The following is a 20,691-nucleotide window of genomic DNA, read 5'->3' on the forward strand; positions in this document are numbered from 1 at the left end:
AAGCACCCTTGACGCACATGAATATTACTAGTCTCGTTGATATTTTATGTCCCATAAAAGCACCCTTGACGCACATGAATATTACTAGTCTCGTTGATATTTTATGTCCCATAAAAGCACCCTTGACGCACATGAATATTACTAGTCTCGTTGATATTTTATGTCCCATAAAAGTACCCTTGACACATATGCATATTACTAGTCTCGTTGATATTTTATGTCCCATAAAAGCACCCTTGACGCACATGAATATTACTAGTCTCGTTGATATTTTATGTCCCATAAAAGTACCCTTGACGCACATGAATATTACTAGTCTCGTTGATATTTTATGTCCCATTAAAGCACCCTTGACGCATATGCATATTACTAGTCTCGTTGATATTTTATGTCCATTAAAGCACCCTTGACGCACATGAATATTACTAGTCTCGTTGATATTTTATGTCCCATAAAAGCACCCTTGACGCACATGAATATTACTAGTCTCGTTGATATTGCATGTCCCATAAAAGCACCCTTGACGCACATGAATATTACTAGTCTCGTTGATATTGCATGTCCCATAAAAGCACCCTTGACGCACATGAATATTACTAGTCTCGTTGATATTGCATGTCCCATAAAAGCACCCTTGACGCACATGAATATTACTAGTCTCGTTGATATTGCATGTCCCATAAAAGCACCCTTGACGCACATGAATATTACTAGTCTCGTTGATATTTTATGTCCCATAAAAGCACCCTTGACGCACATGAATATTACTAGTCTCGTTGATATTGCATGTCCCATAAAAGCACCCTTGACGCACATGAATATTACTAGTCTCGTTGATATTGCATGTCCCATAAAAGCACCCTTGACGCACATGAATATTACTAGTCTCGTTGATATTGCATGTCCCATAAAAGACCCTTGACGCACATGAATATTACTAGTCTCGTTGATATTGTATGTCCCATAAAAGCACCCTTGACGCACATGAATATTACTAGTCTCGTTGATATTGTATGTCCCATAAAAGCACCCTTGACGCACATGAATATTACTAGTCTCGTTGATATTTTATGTCCCATAAAAGCACCCTTGACGCACATGAATATTACTAGTCTCGTTGATATTGCATGTCCCATAAAAGCACCCTTGACGCACATGAATATTACTAGTCTCGTTGATATTGCATGTCCCATAAAAGCACCCTTGACGCACATGAATATTACTAGTCTCGTTGATATTTTATGTCCCATAAAAGCACCCTTGACGCACATGAATATTACTAGTCTCGTTGATATTTTATGTCCCATAAAAGCACCCTTGACGCACATGAATATTACTAGTCTCGTTGATATTGTATGTCCCATAAAAGCACCCTTGACGCACATGAATATTACTAGTCTCGTTGATATTTTGTGTCCCATAAAAGCACCCTTGACGCACATGAATATTACTAGTCTCGTTGATATTTTGTGTCCCATAAAAGCACCCTTGACGCACATGAATATTACTAGTCTCGTTGATATTGTATGTCCCATAAAAGCACCCTTGACGCACATGAATATTACTAGTCTCGTTGATATTGTATGTCCCATAAAAGCACCCTTGACGCACATGAATATTACTAGTCTCGTTGATATTGTATGTCCCATAAAAGCACCCTTGACGCACATGAATATTACTAGTCTCGTTGATATTTTATGTCCCATAAAAGCACCCTTGACGCACATGAATATTACTAGTCTCGTTGATATTTTATGTCCCATAAAAGCACCCTTGACGCACATGAATATTACTAGTCTCGTTGATATTGTATGTCCCATAAAAGCACCCTTGACGCACATGAATATTACTAGTCTCGTTGATATTGTATGTCCCATAAAAGCACCCTTGACGCATATGCATATTACTAGTCTCGTTGATATTTTATGTCCCATAAAAGCACCCTTGACGCATATGCATATTACTAGTCTCGTTAATATTTTATGTCCCATTAAAGCACCCTTGACGCATATGCATATTACTAGTCTCGTTGATATTTTATGTCCATTAAAGCACCCTTGACGCACATGAATATTACTAGTCTCGTTGATATTTTATGTCCCATAAAAGCACCCTTGACGCACATGAATATTACTAGTCTCGTTGATATTTTATGTCCCATAAAAGCACCCTTGACGCACATGAATATTACTAGTCTCGTTGATATTGCATGTCCCATAAAAGCACCCTTGACGCACATGAATATTACTAGTCTCGTTGATATTGTATGTCCCATAAAAGCACCCTTGACGCACATGAATATTACTAGTCTCGTTGATATTGTATGTCCCATAAAAGCACCCTTGACGCACATGAATATTACTAGTCTCGTTGATAGTGTATGTCCCATAAAAGCACCCTTGACGCACATGAATATTACTAGTCTCGTTGATAGTGTATGTCCCATAAAAGCACCCTTGACGCACATAAATATTACTAGTCTCGTTGATATTTTATGTCCCATAAAAGCACGCTTGACGCACATGAATATAACTAGTCTCGTTGATATTGTATGTCCCATAAAAGCACCCTTGACGCACATGAATATTACTAGTCTCGTTGATATGTTATGTCCCATAAAAGCACCATTGACGCACATGAATATTACTAGTCTCGTTGATATTTTATGTCCCATAAAAGCACCCTTGACGCACATGAATATTACTAGTCTCGTTGATATTTTATGTCCCATAAAAGCACCCTTGACGCACATGAATATTACTAGTCTCGTTGATATTGCATGTCCCATAAAAGCACCCTTGACGCACATGAATATTACTAGTCTCGTTGATATTGCATGTCCCATAAAAGCACCCTTGACGCACATGAATATTACTAGTCTCGTTGATATTGCATGTCCCATAAAAGCACCCTTGACGCACATGAATATTACTAGTCTCGTTGATATTTTATGTCCCATAAAAGCACCCTTGACGCACATGAATATTACTAGTCTCGTTGATATTTTATGTCCCATAAAAGCACCCTTGACGCACATTTGTATGTCCCATAAAAGCACCCTTGACGCACATGAATATTACTAGTCTCGTTGATATTTTATGTCCCATAAAAGCACCCTTGACGCACATGAATATTACTAGTCTCGTTGATATTTTATGTCCCATAAAAGCACCCTTGACGCACATGAATATTACTAGTCTCGTTGATATTGTATGTCCCATAAAAGTACCCTTGACGCACATGAATATTACTAGTCTCGTTAATATTGTATGTCCCATAAAAGCACCCTTGACGCACATGAATATTACTAGTCTCGTTGATATTGTATGTCCCATAAAAGCACCCTTGACGCACATGAATATTACTAGTCTCGTTGATAGTGTATGTCCCATAAAAGCACCCTTGACGCACATGAATATTACTAGTCTCGTTGATAGTGTATGTCCCATAAAAGCACCCTTGACGCACATGAATATTACTAGTCTCGTTGATAGTGTATGTCCCATAAAAGCACCCTTGACGCACATGAATATTACTAGTCTCGTTGATATTTTATGTCCCATAAAAGCACCCTTGACGCACATGAATATAACTAGTCTCGTTGATATTGCATGTCCCATAAAAGCACCCTTGACGCACATGAATATTACTAGTCTCGTTGATATTTTATGTCCCATAAAAGCACCCTTGACGCACATGCATATTACTAGTCTCGTTGATATTTTATGTCCCATAAAAGCACCCTTGACGCACATGCATATTACTAGTCTCGTTGATATTTTATGTCCCATAAAAGCACCCTTGACGCATATGCATATTACTAGTCTCGTTGATAGTGTATGTCCCATCAAAGCACCCTTGACGCATATGCATATTACTAGTCTCGTTGATAGTGTATGTCCCATCAAAGCACCCTTGACGCATATGCATATTACTAGTCTCGTTGATAGTGTATGTCCCATCAAAGCACCCTTGACGCATATGCATATTACTAGTCTCGTTGATATTTTATGTCCCATAAAAGCACCCTTGACGCATATGCATCTTACTAGTCTCGTTGATAGTGTATGTCCCATCAAAGCACCCTTGACGCATATGCATATTACTAGACTCGTTGATATTGTATGTCCCATAAAAGCACCCTTGACGCATATGCATATTACTAGTCTCGTTGATATTGTATGTCCCATAAAAGCACCCTTAACGCACATGAATATTACTAGTCTCGTTGATATTTTATGTCCCATCAAAGCACCCTTGACGCACATGAATATTACTAGTCTCGTTGATATTGTATGTCCCATAAAAGCACCCTTGACGCACATGAATATTACTAGTCTCGTTGATATTTTATGTCCCATAAAAGCACCCTTGACGCACATGAATATTACTAGTCTCGTTGATATTGTATGTCCCATAAAAGCACCCTTGACGCACATGAATATTACTAGTCTCGTTGATATTGTATGTCCCATAAAAGCACCCTTGACGCACATGAATATTACTAGTCTCGTTGATATTGTATGTCCCATAAAAGCACCCTTGACGCATATGAATATTACTAGTCTCGTTGATATTGCATGTCCCATAAAAGCACCCTTGACGCACATGAATATTACTAGTCTCGTTGATATTGCATGTCCCATAAAAGCACCCTTGACGCACATGAATATTACTAGTCTCGTTGATATTTTATGTCCCATAAAAGCACCCTTGACGCACATGAATATTACTAGTCTCGTTGATATTGTATGTCCCATCAAAGCACCCTTGACGCACATGAATATTACTAGTCTCGTTGATATTGTATGTCCCATAAAAGCACCCTTGACGCACATGAATATTACTAGTCTCGTTGATATTGTATGTCCCATAAAAGCCCCCTTGACGCACATGAATATTACTAGTCTCGTTGATATTGTATGTCCCATAAAAGCACCCTTGACGCACATGAATATTACTAGTCTCGTTGATATTTTATATCCCATAAAAGCACTCTTGACGCACATGAATATTACTAGTCTCGTTGATATTTTATGTCCCATAAAAGCACCCTTGACGCACATGAATATTACTAGTCTCGTTGATATTTTATGTCCCATAAAAGCACCATTGACGCACATGAATATTACTAGTCTCGTTGATATTGTATGTCCCATAAAAGCACCCTTGACGCACATGAATATTACTAGTCTCGTTGATATTGTATGTCCCATAAAAGCACCCTTGACGCACATGAATATTACTAGTCTCGTTGATATTGTATGTCCCATAAAAGCACCCTTGACGCACATGAATATTACTAGTCTCGTTGATATTTTATGTCCCATAAAAGCACCCTTGACGCACATGAATATTACTAGTCTCGTTGATATTTTATGTCCCATAAAAGCACCCTTGACGCACATGAATATTACTAGTCTCGTTGATATTTTATGTCCCATAAAAGCACCTTGACACACATAAATATTACTAGTCTCGTTGATATTTTATGTCCCATAAAAGCACCCTTGACGCACATGAATATTACTAGTCTCGTTGATATTTTATGTCCCATAAAAGCACCCTTGACGCACATGAATATTACTAGTCTCGTTGATATTTTATGTCCCATAAAAGCACCCTTGACGCATATGCATATTACTAGTCTCGTTGATATTTTATGTCCCATAAAAGCACCCTTGACGCATATGCATATTACTAGTCTCGTTGATATTTTATGTCCCATTAAAGCACCCTTGACGCATATGCATATTACTAGTCTCGTTGATATTTTATGTCCATTAAAGCACCCTTGACGCACATGAATATTACTAGTCTCGTTGATATTGCATGTCCCATAAAAGCACCCTTGACGCACATAAATATTACTAGTCTCGTTGATATTGCATGTCCCATAAAAGCACCCTTGACGCACATGAATATTACTAGTCTCGTTGATATTGCATGTCCCATAAAAGCACCCTTGACGCACATGAATATTACTAGTCTCGTTGATATTGCATGTCCCATAAAAGCACCCTTGACGCACATGAATATTACTAGTCTCGTTGATATTGCATGTCCCATAAAAGCACCCTTGACGCACATGAATATTACTAGTCTCGTTGATATTTTATGTCCCATAAAAGCACCCTTGACGCACATGAATATTACTAGTCTCGTTGATATTGTATGTCCCATAAAAGCACCCTTGACGCACATGAATATTACTAGTCTCGTTGATATTGTATGTCCCATAAAAGCACCCTTGACGCACATGAATATTACTAGTCTCGTTGATATTGCATGTCCAATAAAAGCACCCTTGACGCACATGAATATTACTAGTCTCGTTGATATTGCATGTCCCATAAAAGCACCCTTGACGCACATGAATATTACTAGTCTCGTTGATATTGCATGTCCCATAAAAGCACCCTTGACGCACATGAATATTACTAGTCTCGTTGATATTTTATGTCCCATAAAAGCACCTTGACACACATAAATATTACTAGTCTCGTTGATATTTTATGTCCCATAAAAGCACCCTTGACGCACATGAATATTACTAGTCTCGTTGATATTTTATGTCCCATAAAAGTACCCTTGACGCACATGAATATTACTAGTCTCGTTGATATTTTATGTCCCATAAAAGCACCCTTGACGCACATGAATATTACTAGTCTCGTTGATATTTTATGTCCCATAAAAGCACCCTTGACGCATATGCATATTACTAGTCTCGTTGATATTTTATGTCCCATAAAAGCACCCTTGACGCATATGCATATTACTAGTCTCGTTGATATTTTATGTCCCATTAAAGCACCCTTGACGCATATGCATATTACTAGTCTCGTTGATATTTTATGTCCATTAAAGCACCCTTGACGCACATGAATATTACTAGTCTCGTTGATATTTTATGTCCCTAAAAGCACCCTTGACGCACAGAATATTACTAGTCTCGTTGATATTGCATGTCCATAAAAGCACCCTTGACGCACATGAATATTACTAGTCTCGTTGATATTGCATGTCCCATAAAAGCACCCATGACGCACATGAATATTACTAGTCTCGTTGATATGCATGTCCCATAAAAGCACCCTTGACGCACATGAATATTACTAGTCTAGTTGATATTGCATGTCCCATAAAAGCACCCTTGACGCACATGAATATTACTAGCTCGTTGATATTGCATGTCCCATAAAGCACCTTGACACACATGAATATTACTAGTCTCGTTGATATTGTATGTCCCATAAAAGCACCCTTGACGCACATGATATTACTAGTCTCGTTGATTTTATGTCCCATAAAAGCACCCTTGACGCACATGAATATTACTAGTCTCGTTGATATTGCATGTCCCATAAAAGCACCTTGACGCACATGAATATTACTTAAAATTCAGATATGAAATATTAATTATTTGTATTTTGTGGTAAGGATCGCCATTTATCAAACTATTCCATTTCTTATTAGAAGTCATTATTATTGGGAACAAACCCGTGGAGACATAAAGACGGTCCAGCCAGCCCAACTTTATTTCTTTTACGGCAACCTATGGTAATTATCTAGTATTTCAGGATCAAGTTATGGAAATGTATCCAAACTGAATTATCGTGAGAGTATGTTTGATTCGAAAATAAGGTCATTTTTCTAATGACATAGTAGAAGAAGACCTCTTAGGTTTGGTCATTGATTTTTGTTTTGAATGTATTTACACATTTTGCTTTCTCTTTGTATTAGCAATTGTATAAAGCAATAAAACAAGACTTACTGTTACGCATTTGATGCAGCAAAATAATGTGTGTTTTTTTCATGTGAATTTGATTTACAAGTCATGGACAAGAAAAACATCCACCGCAACACATATAACAAAACGAAAGTCAAACTTAAAAGAAATATTGTTAAATTTCACTAATTCATTCATACATATTTCATTTATTCAGGGGATTTTCTTCAAATTTCTCAGGGTAAAGTTGATACACTAAGGTGAGCGCCTTTTCCCTACATACATCCTAAATGCACTAAAACAGACTCAAAATGCAAATATATATTGTTTATTTGGAAAGCTAGTCTGATTTGGAGAATCTAAAAAGGACAAGAATATGTGTTGGTCAAACAATGGCCCTGTGTGAAATTCGGTACGGCATTCCCGCAATACTTTACATTTTAACTTACCCAGAATGCTTTTTTGTTGTATATGTATGGAGTTAAATATACGCAAAAAATCCAAAAGATGACATAATTATACATTAATACACTTTCAAAGATTTTGATTAACATACTTATCTGCATTTTGATCAGATTTACGACTACATGTACACCTTTTCAGTTGATCGACTAATTGGCACAGGAGACGAGGAAGATAAGGGACAACATGTTTCCGAGACAGCAATTATCGTTGATTTTCTTTATGCTTGGATTATCCCTAAATATACAGAAAATAAATGTTATGCGCTTTATTTCAGGTCGAAACGGGTAATATTTTTCATTTTATTTTGCCATTATATTCTTTTAATAAACCACGCCTCCAAATAAGATGAATTTTGTATTTTATCAGAAATCACGTAATCGTTGTAGATTTTGGATTTCAGATATTTTCTAGACTATTGCTTTTCAATGGTAATTACTCGAAATGAATGGAATGATTGTAAGAGATGTGGGTGTTATTATTTAGATAAAACGTTAATATACATTTTATAACTCTACCATGCATTGCTTCATTCACTACCAGTTCAAGTAAATAAATACATATATATATATATTAGCGTTCAGCGAATACCGAGTAAAATAAATAAATCGTCATTGACGATTTGATGTCGGCGACAATCGATAGTTGTTGTCCAAAATCGATGTGGCTTATGTGATTTCCGGTAATTACATTTTATTTTGTATAAAGGTAAACTCTCTAACACTATGGCGGTAAATGGTAAAATCTATACAAATTCTTTCAAAATTACAATGGCAAAGTGGGTCATGTCTCATCTGCAAATCCAGGGATTCCGGCTCGATGCATGAAAGCATTTTTGATATCGTTTGTAATGTTATGTAAATTTCATTCTTGTGAACAGTCAATTAAATATGATATGTTCTTGAAACTTTTGGTATAACAGGTTATTGAAGTTCAACAACTTTAAGATATGCCTTTAAAATGATTTATTGCTAAAGCGACTTACATCATGTGCTGTGCATCATTTTGAAGCTGATGTGTAATTATTATATGTCTCCTATTGTTATAATATATTGTTTTGCTTATAAGACGAAACACCTTATGCGTGATTAGAAATGTTCCCATAAGTATTTTGGGATAAAACTTTCTGATTCTAGGTTAAATCATTTAAATTATGGTAATACTATGTTTAAAATATGAATAATTCGTAAATGAAATTATAAGCTTTCGATTCATTTCCGATAGTAAATCTTCTTGGTCCAATTCGATTCCTCTTGTTTCAGAATTTTTTATTTATATAAATAAATATATATGTGCTGTAAATAATAATAATAGATGTAATGTCATTATTTTCCTGAACTCTCTATGTGTGGTAAATATTTTACTTAATGTATATATGCCATAATTATTTCACTGAAAATTGTTCTGTATTTTTGCTCTGAAATTTGTTCATTCCATCATTATTTTATTGTTAGTGCTTCTGCCTCCCCTTGGAATTTTCTTGTGTTCAAGTTAAAACCACATGAACATGGCTTTGGAAGATGTACTAATATACTTTGTTTAACGCTTTCTAAAAGCAGTTTTATTAATTTTCCTAATTTTAATATGTTTTCCTTTATTTATAATCATATTGTTTTCATTTTTTAACTTGTGGTAACATTCATGCCCATGTGTGTGAAAATTGTAATGGATGTGTTGATGGTTCATTCTGTGCAAATTAAACTTATTTCATGTATCCTTAAGCTTTGTTTGGCACAATATTTTCATTTATTCATTTTTAACTAAGGTTACCAGTTCCATATATGCTATATAAAGCGCGTAAGTCTAGCTATGAAAGGTACTCTCCTTTTTAAGCTAAACATACACGCATAACACAATCACAACACAATCAAACACAGTTCAGGATTTTCAAATTAAACTTGGTACATATGTTGTAAACGCATGTTCATGTAGAACATATAGGAACGATTCTAATTTCTTTTTTTTTCACTCATTTTACACTACACTTTTTCTGGGGCATACACAAGTGCTTCACGTATTTTAAGTATTGACTTTAAACTTCATGTACATATAGATCGCATTGAGAGTTAAGGCAAACCCATTATTCTGGCTGCAGTATGTTTAAGTTATTGTCGTTTGATGTTGTTTTTTGCATTCTTATTTTTTTGTCTGAAGCATAACTCAAAAATAATGTCAGGAATTGGCTTCAAACTGTATATAAAGATAAATCTTATTGAGCAGAAGCGCAACGCTTATTTACTCAGGCTGTAGTATTGTTTTAGTTATTGACCTTTGTTTATGTACATACTTAATTGTCCAGAGCAGTTCTCAACCTATTGATTTAAAAACTTTTTTAATGAAAGATCTAATGATTAGAATGTGCATGGCACAATAACCAAACTCATCGAATCATCTTATTAAAGATGTGAAAGTGATTTATCTATTAAACTTCCTTACCATATCTTTCTATATCATTTTTTCAGCTGCAGTACTTTGTCCACTTGCAGTACAATGTATTTCAATTGCAACGTATTCAGCAAAGCCAGTTGTATGGGGTTCAGGAATACAACATATTCTCTTTGACTGCAAACATTAAGAAAAAATCATGCTATAATATGTGTCAACATAATATTAACAGAAAACACGGTTAATCAAGCATTTTGTCGCGATTGGTCTTGATATTTGTTTTGATAATTGTTTATTACTTACCACTCGAGAAAGACGCAAACATATGTGACAACCCGATTATTTATTAATGAGTGCAATCATTTCGGTTAGCTATACGATATATGTTTTCTACATGAATACATTGATATATAATTGTTAAATACTGTTCCTTACCTTATATCGCATCATATCGTTTAAAATCGACCCGCATATAAACCACTCTTTTATCGGCTTCTCATCAGGGTGTTTTCAAAGGGTATATCATTTCAAACACGGTATAATTAAAACAAATAGAGTTGTGTAGGCCTCAAATGTATGTTTACATGCATTTTGCATGGTTATCAGTGTAAAACATTGTTTATCTGTTAGTTGCAAGTTCGGTTGTGCCAAGCAGCTGCAGCATGGCTTACTCAAGTGTATAAACTAAGAACCATGGGTTAAAAGTGGCCCAGACTTAGGCTTCAAAAGTTTACTCAATGTTTTATAAAAATCTTTGAATATCTTATTCTCTAAAACATCAAGGCTAGACCCTTTATATAGTAAACATCCACCTGTAGCGATCATTTACCAAAAATGTTCAAATTATGTCCCTTGGGTCAAAAGGTGTTTTGCTCCAGGGATCACACCAAAATCAATATTTTTCTATATTAAAATGTTTTATCACCTTTCTCTTTGAAACCGCAAGACTCTAAGTAGTTGGTATACATACTCATGTAGATGTCATTTACAAAGAATATCCTTGTGATAAGAATTGAACCCGGCCCAAGAGTGCCAGGTGTTCCATATAATTAAACAGTTAACACTTTGAAAACATCTCATCTCTTAAACCACATGTCAACAGACTATTCCGTAAAAAAAATGCATTTTGAGCAAACAGAAGAACAAAAAACATCGGAAAATTTGTTTAATGTTTTAGCGCACCTAAACATATTTCAAAGCATGTTTTTTGTGATCATAAAACTAAATAAAACATGAAATCTTAAAGCATTACCCCCTTACCCCCCCAACCTCCACCCCTAACACTTATACAGTGTGAAAGGCTCTAAACACATATCAGTTAAATGGTAATATTGCGGACCAAGCAAACGTTTTCAGCATGTTAATAACAGTTAATGATTTATCTGATGTGGGTTTGTTAAATTCCGTCTACGACATCACGATGATCTAGTACTCTATCGCCTGAACGTTGGACTGAAATAAAAGAAATAACTTCCTTTAAAATATGTTTTTGTACAAAGACAATTCAAACATTACTTTGTTAACTTTGCTAAGCAGAACTTCTAATTGATTATTGCGTTTAACATTTGCCCGTAGCATCTGAAGTTGACATCAATGTTTTAGTACAATTTATGTTCGCTTGATGATAAAAAACAGTCTCTAAGACTGTGTATTCATCTGTGTAACCAGGCTGCACAATTAAACAAAGAAAGTAGTATCATCATAGAGCCAAACCCGAGCGAATGATATTTATGGACTTTTAAGTCAAAGAACTTAAATGTAAGTTAATTTTGTCGGACTATAAAATCCCATCTGGTATCTCGTGCACTGTGATATCATTTAATGTGCATACAAACAGCTCGCCGAATGGTCTAATTAGATGACAAGAATACTCCCTTACTTTATGATGATGATAAACATACCTTTCTACCATGGTTTATCATGAAAGAAGCAGGTAGATGACAACCAATCATTTCCTTGGTATGTCTGAATTTCTGTTCATTCAGTTCCAGTTGATGATCTAACCTGTGTTAACATTCATTGATTAGAGCACAAAGTGTTAAATCTTATTTTGGATTTAATTAAATATGTTTTGCAAAATTTGGAATTGACCTTGCTTTTTTATAATCATTAAATAGTTACGTGTTTTGAAGTTATGAACAGAAATATGCATTAACATAAATGAGCAGAGTTTTAATTTAAGGTAGTTGAAGTAAGGCTCATCATCTACATATGTTTATCTGAATATATCTGCTTAAGGCCCAGTATGAATATATCTGCTTGAGGCACAACTGTAGTGCCGACGGTGCTACGTGTGTATCTTCCAATGGTCAACATGTGGATACTTATTGACAAAATTGCCGGTAAGTGTTTAGTCATTTTGATACAGATTGCATATGTTTTCAATGATAGATGAACCATGCCTTAATTCAAAGGTAACATCAGCAATGCTTGAGGTGTGAATCGAGTTTGTATGATGCAGCAAGATTTCAGTAACATTATATCACTACTATTAAAGATTTAAGGTGCTTGTTTCGAGTCTGGGGAAACATCTCCCTCGTATTTCTTTACGAAATTCCAGAATTAAGATTAAATGTGATTTTAATTGATCAATTCCGTAATTAGAAGAGTTCTATAATATTAGTAGCTGCCTTCCATTTATAGCAGAGGCTATTTTGAAATAATGTGTTTAATAAATTTGTCTTCTTTGTCAAATACTGTTACCATTATTAATTGAGGGCTCATGACAAGTTTTACAATCGTTCAGGCTGAAATTATATCGTACATAAATAATGATTTATAATTTAAAAAGCAACCAATTATAACATTAACACACTTTTTTGTATGGTACTTGTTACAGTCATTTCTTCCTTTTTTGTCTTGATGCTCGTGGCCTTGTGCACAGACGAACGGCATCGTTGTACTAAATGCTGAAAAAGAAACACCAATTTAACAAAATTTCATTTTTGGTAAATGTTTAATGATAACGCATACGAATTAAAAAATAGGATACCTTTTCGACGGCGTTAACAACTGTTGTTGAACATCTGAGTTCGTCCAGATCTAATATGTTGTTGTTGTTTTAATTGCTATATTATTGCTCCCCGAAATAAAAAGAAATGACTAAATAATAACATAGTCGGATGTTGAAAGGATTTCTAAAGGTCGCTTGGTAATTGATGATTTTTTTGTATTATGGCAAGATACAAATTTCGCTTTTTTACCTTACACGTGTGTTACTTGAATAGAATCATGGAATATTAAATAAATTGAGGAATCATTGTGGTATTGTCACAGTTGCTCTATTTGAAACGGACACTATGAATGCACTACATTTATATTTATGATCCCTTATGTATAAGAATAAGGTCCAAATTGGTATGAGCAGAGCCTATACAAGTATTAATTCGACTTCAAAGGAGTAAATTTTAATTCACACACACATACACACACGCACGCACGCACGCACGAACGCACGAACGCACACACACACACGCGCGCTCGCATACGCACACACACACACACACACACACACACAAACACACACACGCGCACGCGCGCACACACACACACACACACACACACACACACACACACACATGTATATAATCCGCAATAAATAAAATAAACATTAATATGTATGAATAAGCAATTTAAGTTTCGTAATGTCTTTCATCATATCATAAATCGCAATTTTAATTAAAGGAGCAATATCTAATATTTTTATCAAAATCTCTACAATAAGTTTAATAAATTAATATTTGTGTTATTTATACATATGTGTCGTTGTTGCATTACAAGTTCAATAAAATTTCTGTTGTTATGCAAAATTGAAGTTTATTATTTTAAACTGACAAATTGTAAAAGTAATTCACAAACCTGTTTTGCTTATTCACGATCCAGTGAGTTACATGAAACAAATGTGTGTTCATTACCTCGATTTGACTTTAAACCAATTCAACTCGGACAAACTACCATGCTCACTATGCATAAAGGATTGCTCTAATAATTTCGTGCATGCGGAGGTTGCCCGGCGTAAAAGGAACTGTGATTCACATGCCAAACATTTATGCAAGTAAGAAAATTTAAGCGTTATCTTTTGACAGGTACAAGTGGCTACATACGTTAGATAACTCACCTTTATGGACGCGCTCTCTGGAGAGTGATAAGGTGCGTTTGTATCGTAAGTTTTTTGTATCTCAATTTATTGTTTTATGATAAAAATGTTTCATAATTTAATAAACTTTTTTAATAGACGTTAACAAAGCTAAAAACTATCCTATACGAAAATGTGTTCCTTTTCAATTTAATTTATTTTACACATTATCGGCCTAAATGTTGTTGTATGTTGAGGTTGGAAATGAGGGGTTGTAAAGTAGAGCTGTAACTGGACGGAGTTTTTGAATTTATTTCTTCGATTTGGATATGTTTTGGTCGGAAATGTTAGTCAGACACTGTTCTGAGCTACGTTTAAATATCCTCATCCAATTCAATGCTATCTACTAGGGATGGCAACGAGTACCCGAGTACTCGATCGAACGTCCAAGTACTCGAGTACCGAATCACTACTCGAGTACTCGGAATTTTTAAAAAAAAAATCTTTAAAAATAACCAAATACACGATTTACAGATAATATATCAGATCTAATTAGTTGCCAATAGGACAATTTACGATCCATCTAATCCCCGCTGTGTATACAATTGACCTCAATCAATTAGTTGACAAGTGTTGGGATAGTTGCAAACTGTCATCAAAGGACCCCTATTTCAAATTAGCACTGATATCAATTAGCGAAGTTTTCATAGCGGTACTTTGACCTACACAATTCTATTGTATACCAATTAGAGACCTTTCACTAAACAATGGACGCTAACGAGCGAAAGAGTATCGACCGTTACGAAAATTGGTTTCTTAATAGACGTATTTTAACTATTTTGGCAATGATTATCACAATCAAGAAGTAGGAATATTAATGAGGTAAACAACAATTACACAGTACGAAAAACTATCATTTCAAAAAAATAAAATTGTAGAGTAAACAACTAAAAAACTGAATTTCGTATTGAATTTCGTTCACTTTTTTATATATGCTATTTATTTCCGTTCATTGTAATTCTGATTGTTGTTCATTTCTGCAGTGCATACTTGTATAAAATGAAACGAATAAAACAAATTAAAAGCCTGAAACAACATTTGTTTTATTTTTATATCATTTTTTGTTAAAATACGTAATGAAAGTTTACTTTAAAGGTGAAAATGACCAATAATACGACGGACGCACAATATACGCCATTAACGATACATGTATACACAATCTTGTCTTCGCGAACACATATTCATTTTTTTCCGAGTAATCGAGTACCCGAGTACTCGATCAAACGATCGTCCGAGTACTCGAGTAATAATTTTACTACTCGTTGCCATCTTTACTATCTACTAATACCCTGATCACATCCACGCGTTGAGCTTAGTGGGAAAAGGTGTTCAGTCGAAAGTTTGTAAAATCGCACGGATCCGTTCGGACATCGTTGACATTTGCGAGCATCGCCCGGATTAGTGAAATTGTTTCGCCGAGCTCTCGATGCGGGAACAGCTCTCAAGGACCCGTTAGAGCTGTCACGGGCATCGCACGATGTTCTTGTGGATAGGACCACCGAAAGGTCCGTAATAACCAGCCGGCGCTTGGACGACTATCGCAGGCAAACGTTCGAAACAACTCAATACGGGACCAATAGGCATGTAACCGTGCTGGTTAGGAACACGGCGCTCGTCGAACCATCGCAGGTGAACGCATGGTCAACGTAAGTAATTCGTGCTATAGAAAGGACGACGGGCGGGGAATTTGCAATGACTGCCAAACGAGTTCCTTGCGACATTATTGATGAGTCATTGTGGTGTATAACTGAGATCCTTGCGACCTCAGCACAAATTGTCAGCGATGTCCGCACGGATACGCTACGATTTCATCTTCCCAAAGAGTGTACTAGGCCCAAAGGCATATGAACAGAAGTTACGATTGTACGGAGACCATACGGGCTTTGTATCGTATTAAGTTCGTTGAGCGTGTGCATGACGGCACTTTTATGATTTATCGATTGACAAGGCTTTATTTAACTAAAACCAATTTAATTATACATGTTTATTTTTCATGTTATAATATTATCTCTTTACATAAAACAAACAAATCTTACCAATATCAGATAAGTGAAATATTCCTTGAAAATAAAGTTTTATATTATTCTTACAGAAGTTAGATTCAACATGTTTTAACAGTTGATGATTATAAAATAAACGGATATGTGCATACACAAAACTGTGCATTCCCAATTCAAATATAACATGCTTCAGCCGTTGACTTAAACTTTCAAGAAAGATCAATTTGTAATTAATTCAAGCCCATTTAACGCCTGATGTCAAACATTCGGATTTAGTCAAACAACTTTCGAAAGAGCACTAAACTCAACTAAATAATCGCATTTACACAGTGGTATTAAACCTGGTATGAATGTATTGTCACCCAATGTCAAATTTCAAACTAATATCTTAACCTTTGTATTCTGTTAAAATGAAAATGTTTGTGTCATAGAACACCATTAAGACATCTTGAGGTTTTATACACCAATCTTAGTATGCATTTCAAAACAAAGTTCGTATACAACTTTATCATTTCAGACAATTTCAGACAAGGAAACAATGTTCAGTATCTTTAAGACAAAATACAGATGCCGACAAAACCATGCGCATCTTTCTCCAAAAGAACGTGATGATTGCAATGGATACCTTTGTAAAAAGGGGCACACTCATCACCAAAAAAGAGAAGTTGACGTTTGTAACAGGTAAAGGATATATTACGTTGCTGTTAGAAATATATAATTAATTCTGATATTAACTTGAACGTAATTATTAGTCAAGTCGTTTACCGATTTTTTTAAAAACAAGTTGTTTCTCTACATGTTCAAGTATATTTGTTCAATTCCTGTTTCTCTTCCATAGATGCTTTTAAAAAATGTTATTTTGCGATTTGCTCTCTTAAACTGATATATATTTTGAGACGCATATAAAAGAATTTTAATTGCATTGAGCTGTGTACTTTTTAATAGTATAAATTGTATTCTCGAATGAATTGTGCATATATATTACTACAATCTCCGATTCCTCCTAAACTTAAGCATACTAACCATAGTTTTACTTCAGATCATTAGACAAACATAAGTACAATGTGTAAAACATGGCTTAAACGTACATTACGATTACATTATTATTGAAGTTCATAACTTAAACACCTCTATACATTTGCCATGTAGTTGTGAACGATAAATAGAAAACTGAGATAGTAATAAGTACTTTGAACAAATGTCGTTGTTGATATCTGACTTAACAAACTACGGCATCTACTCTAGATCCTTTTTAAAGCAAACAAGCGTAACGAATGAACAAGTTTGGTTATTCATTTGATTTTTGGTAAGCGATAACAAACTATCACGCCATAATGTGTTAATTCGAGGTGAATGAGAAACATTCCAGTCCGAAGCATGCCTAGAGCAAGAAAACAACTTTAAAATTAAAGTTACTTTTTTGTCGAACTTTAACACGGGATTTCTAAATCTTTTATTGTACAATTTTTGTACCTAATTTGACTTACATGTTTTCAGACAAATTTTTATTTGCCAAAAAGGGCACGAACATGAGACAGAAAAGGACTGGCGTATTTGTAATTTCAGTGGGTAAGTTTTATGTGTTTTTTTTTTATTATGATTTGCATAATACTTAACATGTTGTAGAAAGCTTCGTCTGTACTCATAAGGCAAGTTTCTTTAAAATCGATTGTTATTCAGATTGTATGTTTTGTGTTAATTCATGGAACGTTTATGTTTTAAATTATCACTTTAAGTCAAACCTGTTTTAGAAACAATGATTTGTTTTCAGAACACCGGATGGAGACATATATGACAGATTTACTCAAAATGTATCAAACATGCTTCAGTTCTAACATCAGGATAATGTCAAATCGAGATACTGAGTTTGATGCAGGTTTCAACACGATATAATTGATGTATTCACTGAACTCACATTTATAATGCTGTCATATTCATGTTGTTAGGCCCGTTGAATTAAAATATATTTAAGCCACATAATCAACGAACGTACAACAAAATATATCAATATCATGTAATTTGTCTGAATAAGCTATTATATTTTGATATTCAGATATCAGATATTTTATATTTGATATCAGATTCGAGATTTAGATATCGAATTGATGTTTTATGATGCAAATTGAAATAACAAAGCTCAACAATATATCACTCTAAGACTAAGAATTAAGGATTCGAAAAGACCATCGTATGAAACGGTCGTTGATAAGATGACATTATTATTCGAAACACCAAAGGGCATGAATCTACAGGAACGTCACAGATTCCAAGTTTTAGTTTTCTTTTCTGTAATATCAAGTTCCAAAAATACAAATAAAATTGCACTAATGATTAAAAGACACTAAGATGATTTTGCTGTTCGACTTAGACCTTGAATAAACAGGTTCAAGCTCTTCTTTAGCATTCTGATACGCGAAAACTATGAACATAAACGCTACGCGTTATAAAGTTAAACATGGTATATTTCTAAAACTAGACTTTATTAAGGAGAACAAATGTGGTTTGCAGTTTAAAGAGGCACACCTTAGGTTGATGGAAGGTTATTTGGATTTATTTTTTAATTTATTATCATGTTTAATTTACTTGATTTCAATGATAAACAAACATATGATCTGTGAAAAGATACAAATAGATAATGTTTTATAAATGTTTTCTTTCTTCAATTAATAGCTACGTGGAAACAAATTCTCCTCTTATAAAGATGCCAAAATATCACTTATAATTCTTCTCTGTACACAAATCGTAGTTTTATTGTTTGTTTTAATAATTAAATGAGCACTATAATGATGCATTAAAGCTAAAGGATGTTTTGCCTCAACCCATAGTGTGGCTCTTTTTTAATATCCACCCTATTACCACCAAAGGTAAATAGTTCACTCTTGGTTTGATCATTTGAGAAACATACCTTAGGAGTTCTCTTAGTGGAGTTTATAAAGATCGTCCACTGAAACAAGCAACTAGGTTCCATATCTTAACATGTCTGCTGGTTTATTTCTTTTTCTTGTATTATTAATAGTTCAAGGTTTGATAAATTTGAGTACTACCTTGAGTGAAATTTAAAAATAATACATGTTTGCTTCGTTATAACCTTATAAACATAATTTACTTTCTAATGGCTGATTCTATTCTATTCTATTCTATAAAACTTCGCTTGGTGCTATGACGTTGTAATGTGTTAATCAAACCGTTTTGTAATCATCACAATCTATCAAGCAGCTGTTAATGTATTTTTGCTAGGAACATTTAATTAATGCAGATTACCTGATACAGCGCCTTTGCACTTAAGTGATATTGTTAAATATGCCTTGTGCGATAGGATCAGGAATACAAATATTAATTTATTTTCATTTAAATATTTATTTGACAAAATACAGAAACAACTACATTAGTTAAAAGTTTCGAATCCGAATTTCGATTTTGACACGAATATAAGAAAGTGTTTTTCATATTGACACATACAGTTTTCATCATCCGTATAAAATAATATAAAATGTTTGTACTTCTTAAGACTGTTATCTTCATTTATCTTACATCGATTACTTATTCACATGATGAGATCGAAATGTCTGACTAAACTTTATCCTTTGAGCATTTCTAATGTTATTGAATCGTATCTTGAGCTTGTTATTTAGATGCCCAATCGACATTGGTAAATAAATATCAGATCTAAAATGTTTGTTTTTTAATGTATGACCATTATGTATTTTGATACGATGGACATAGAGAGTTAAAACAGAGATGAGCGAAAAGGATGTGTCGAAAAGAAATTATTTCATTCAAACTAGTAAATTCTTAAGCAATGACAACTGATACGTTTCTGCAATCCTTATCTTGCGTTAAACGGATAGAGTTGACCAAAAAACTCAATAGGAACTAAACAGAAACCCCCACTGTAGCATTGACGCAAGATTAGTGGCACGAAGTAAATGGCTAGCATAAACTTAAGTAGACATTATTAAAAAGGTGGACTACATAAA

The 20,691-nt window shown here is 34.4% G+C and overlaps 2 long non-coding RNA genes across 2 annotated transcripts; one reads left to right on the top strand and one right to left on the bottom strand.

Moving 5' to 3' along the window:
- Positions 1–11,856: 11,856 nt before the first annotated feature.
- LOC128222456 (uncharacterized) lies at positions 11,857–14,547 on the bottom strand. The gene is made up of 4 exons (XR_008259144.1): positions 14,438–14,547; positions 13,395–13,488; positions 12,481–12,583; positions 11,857–12,031 (listed from the first exon to the last, which is right to left on the bottom strand). It is a non-coding gene; the product is annotated as an uncharacterized LOC128222456 (long non-coding RNA).
- Positions 14,548–14,614: 67 nt separating this feature from the next.
- Positions 14,615–20,372, top strand: LOC128222457 (uncharacterized). The gene is made up of 4 exons (XR_008259145.1): positions 14,615–14,728; positions 17,232–17,395; positions 18,212–18,283; positions 18,486–20,372. It is a non-coding gene; the product is annotated as an uncharacterized LOC128222457 (long non-coding RNA).
- Positions 20,373–20,691: the final 319 nt, after the last annotated feature.

The sequence above is a fragment of the Mya arenaria genome, chromosome 16, assembly GCF_026914265.1.
Source record: "Mya arenaria isolate MELC-2E11 chromosome 16, ASM2691426v1".
Taxonomy (NCBI): domain Eukaryota; kingdom Metazoa; phylum Mollusca; class Bivalvia; order Myida; family Myidae; genus Mya; species Mya arenaria.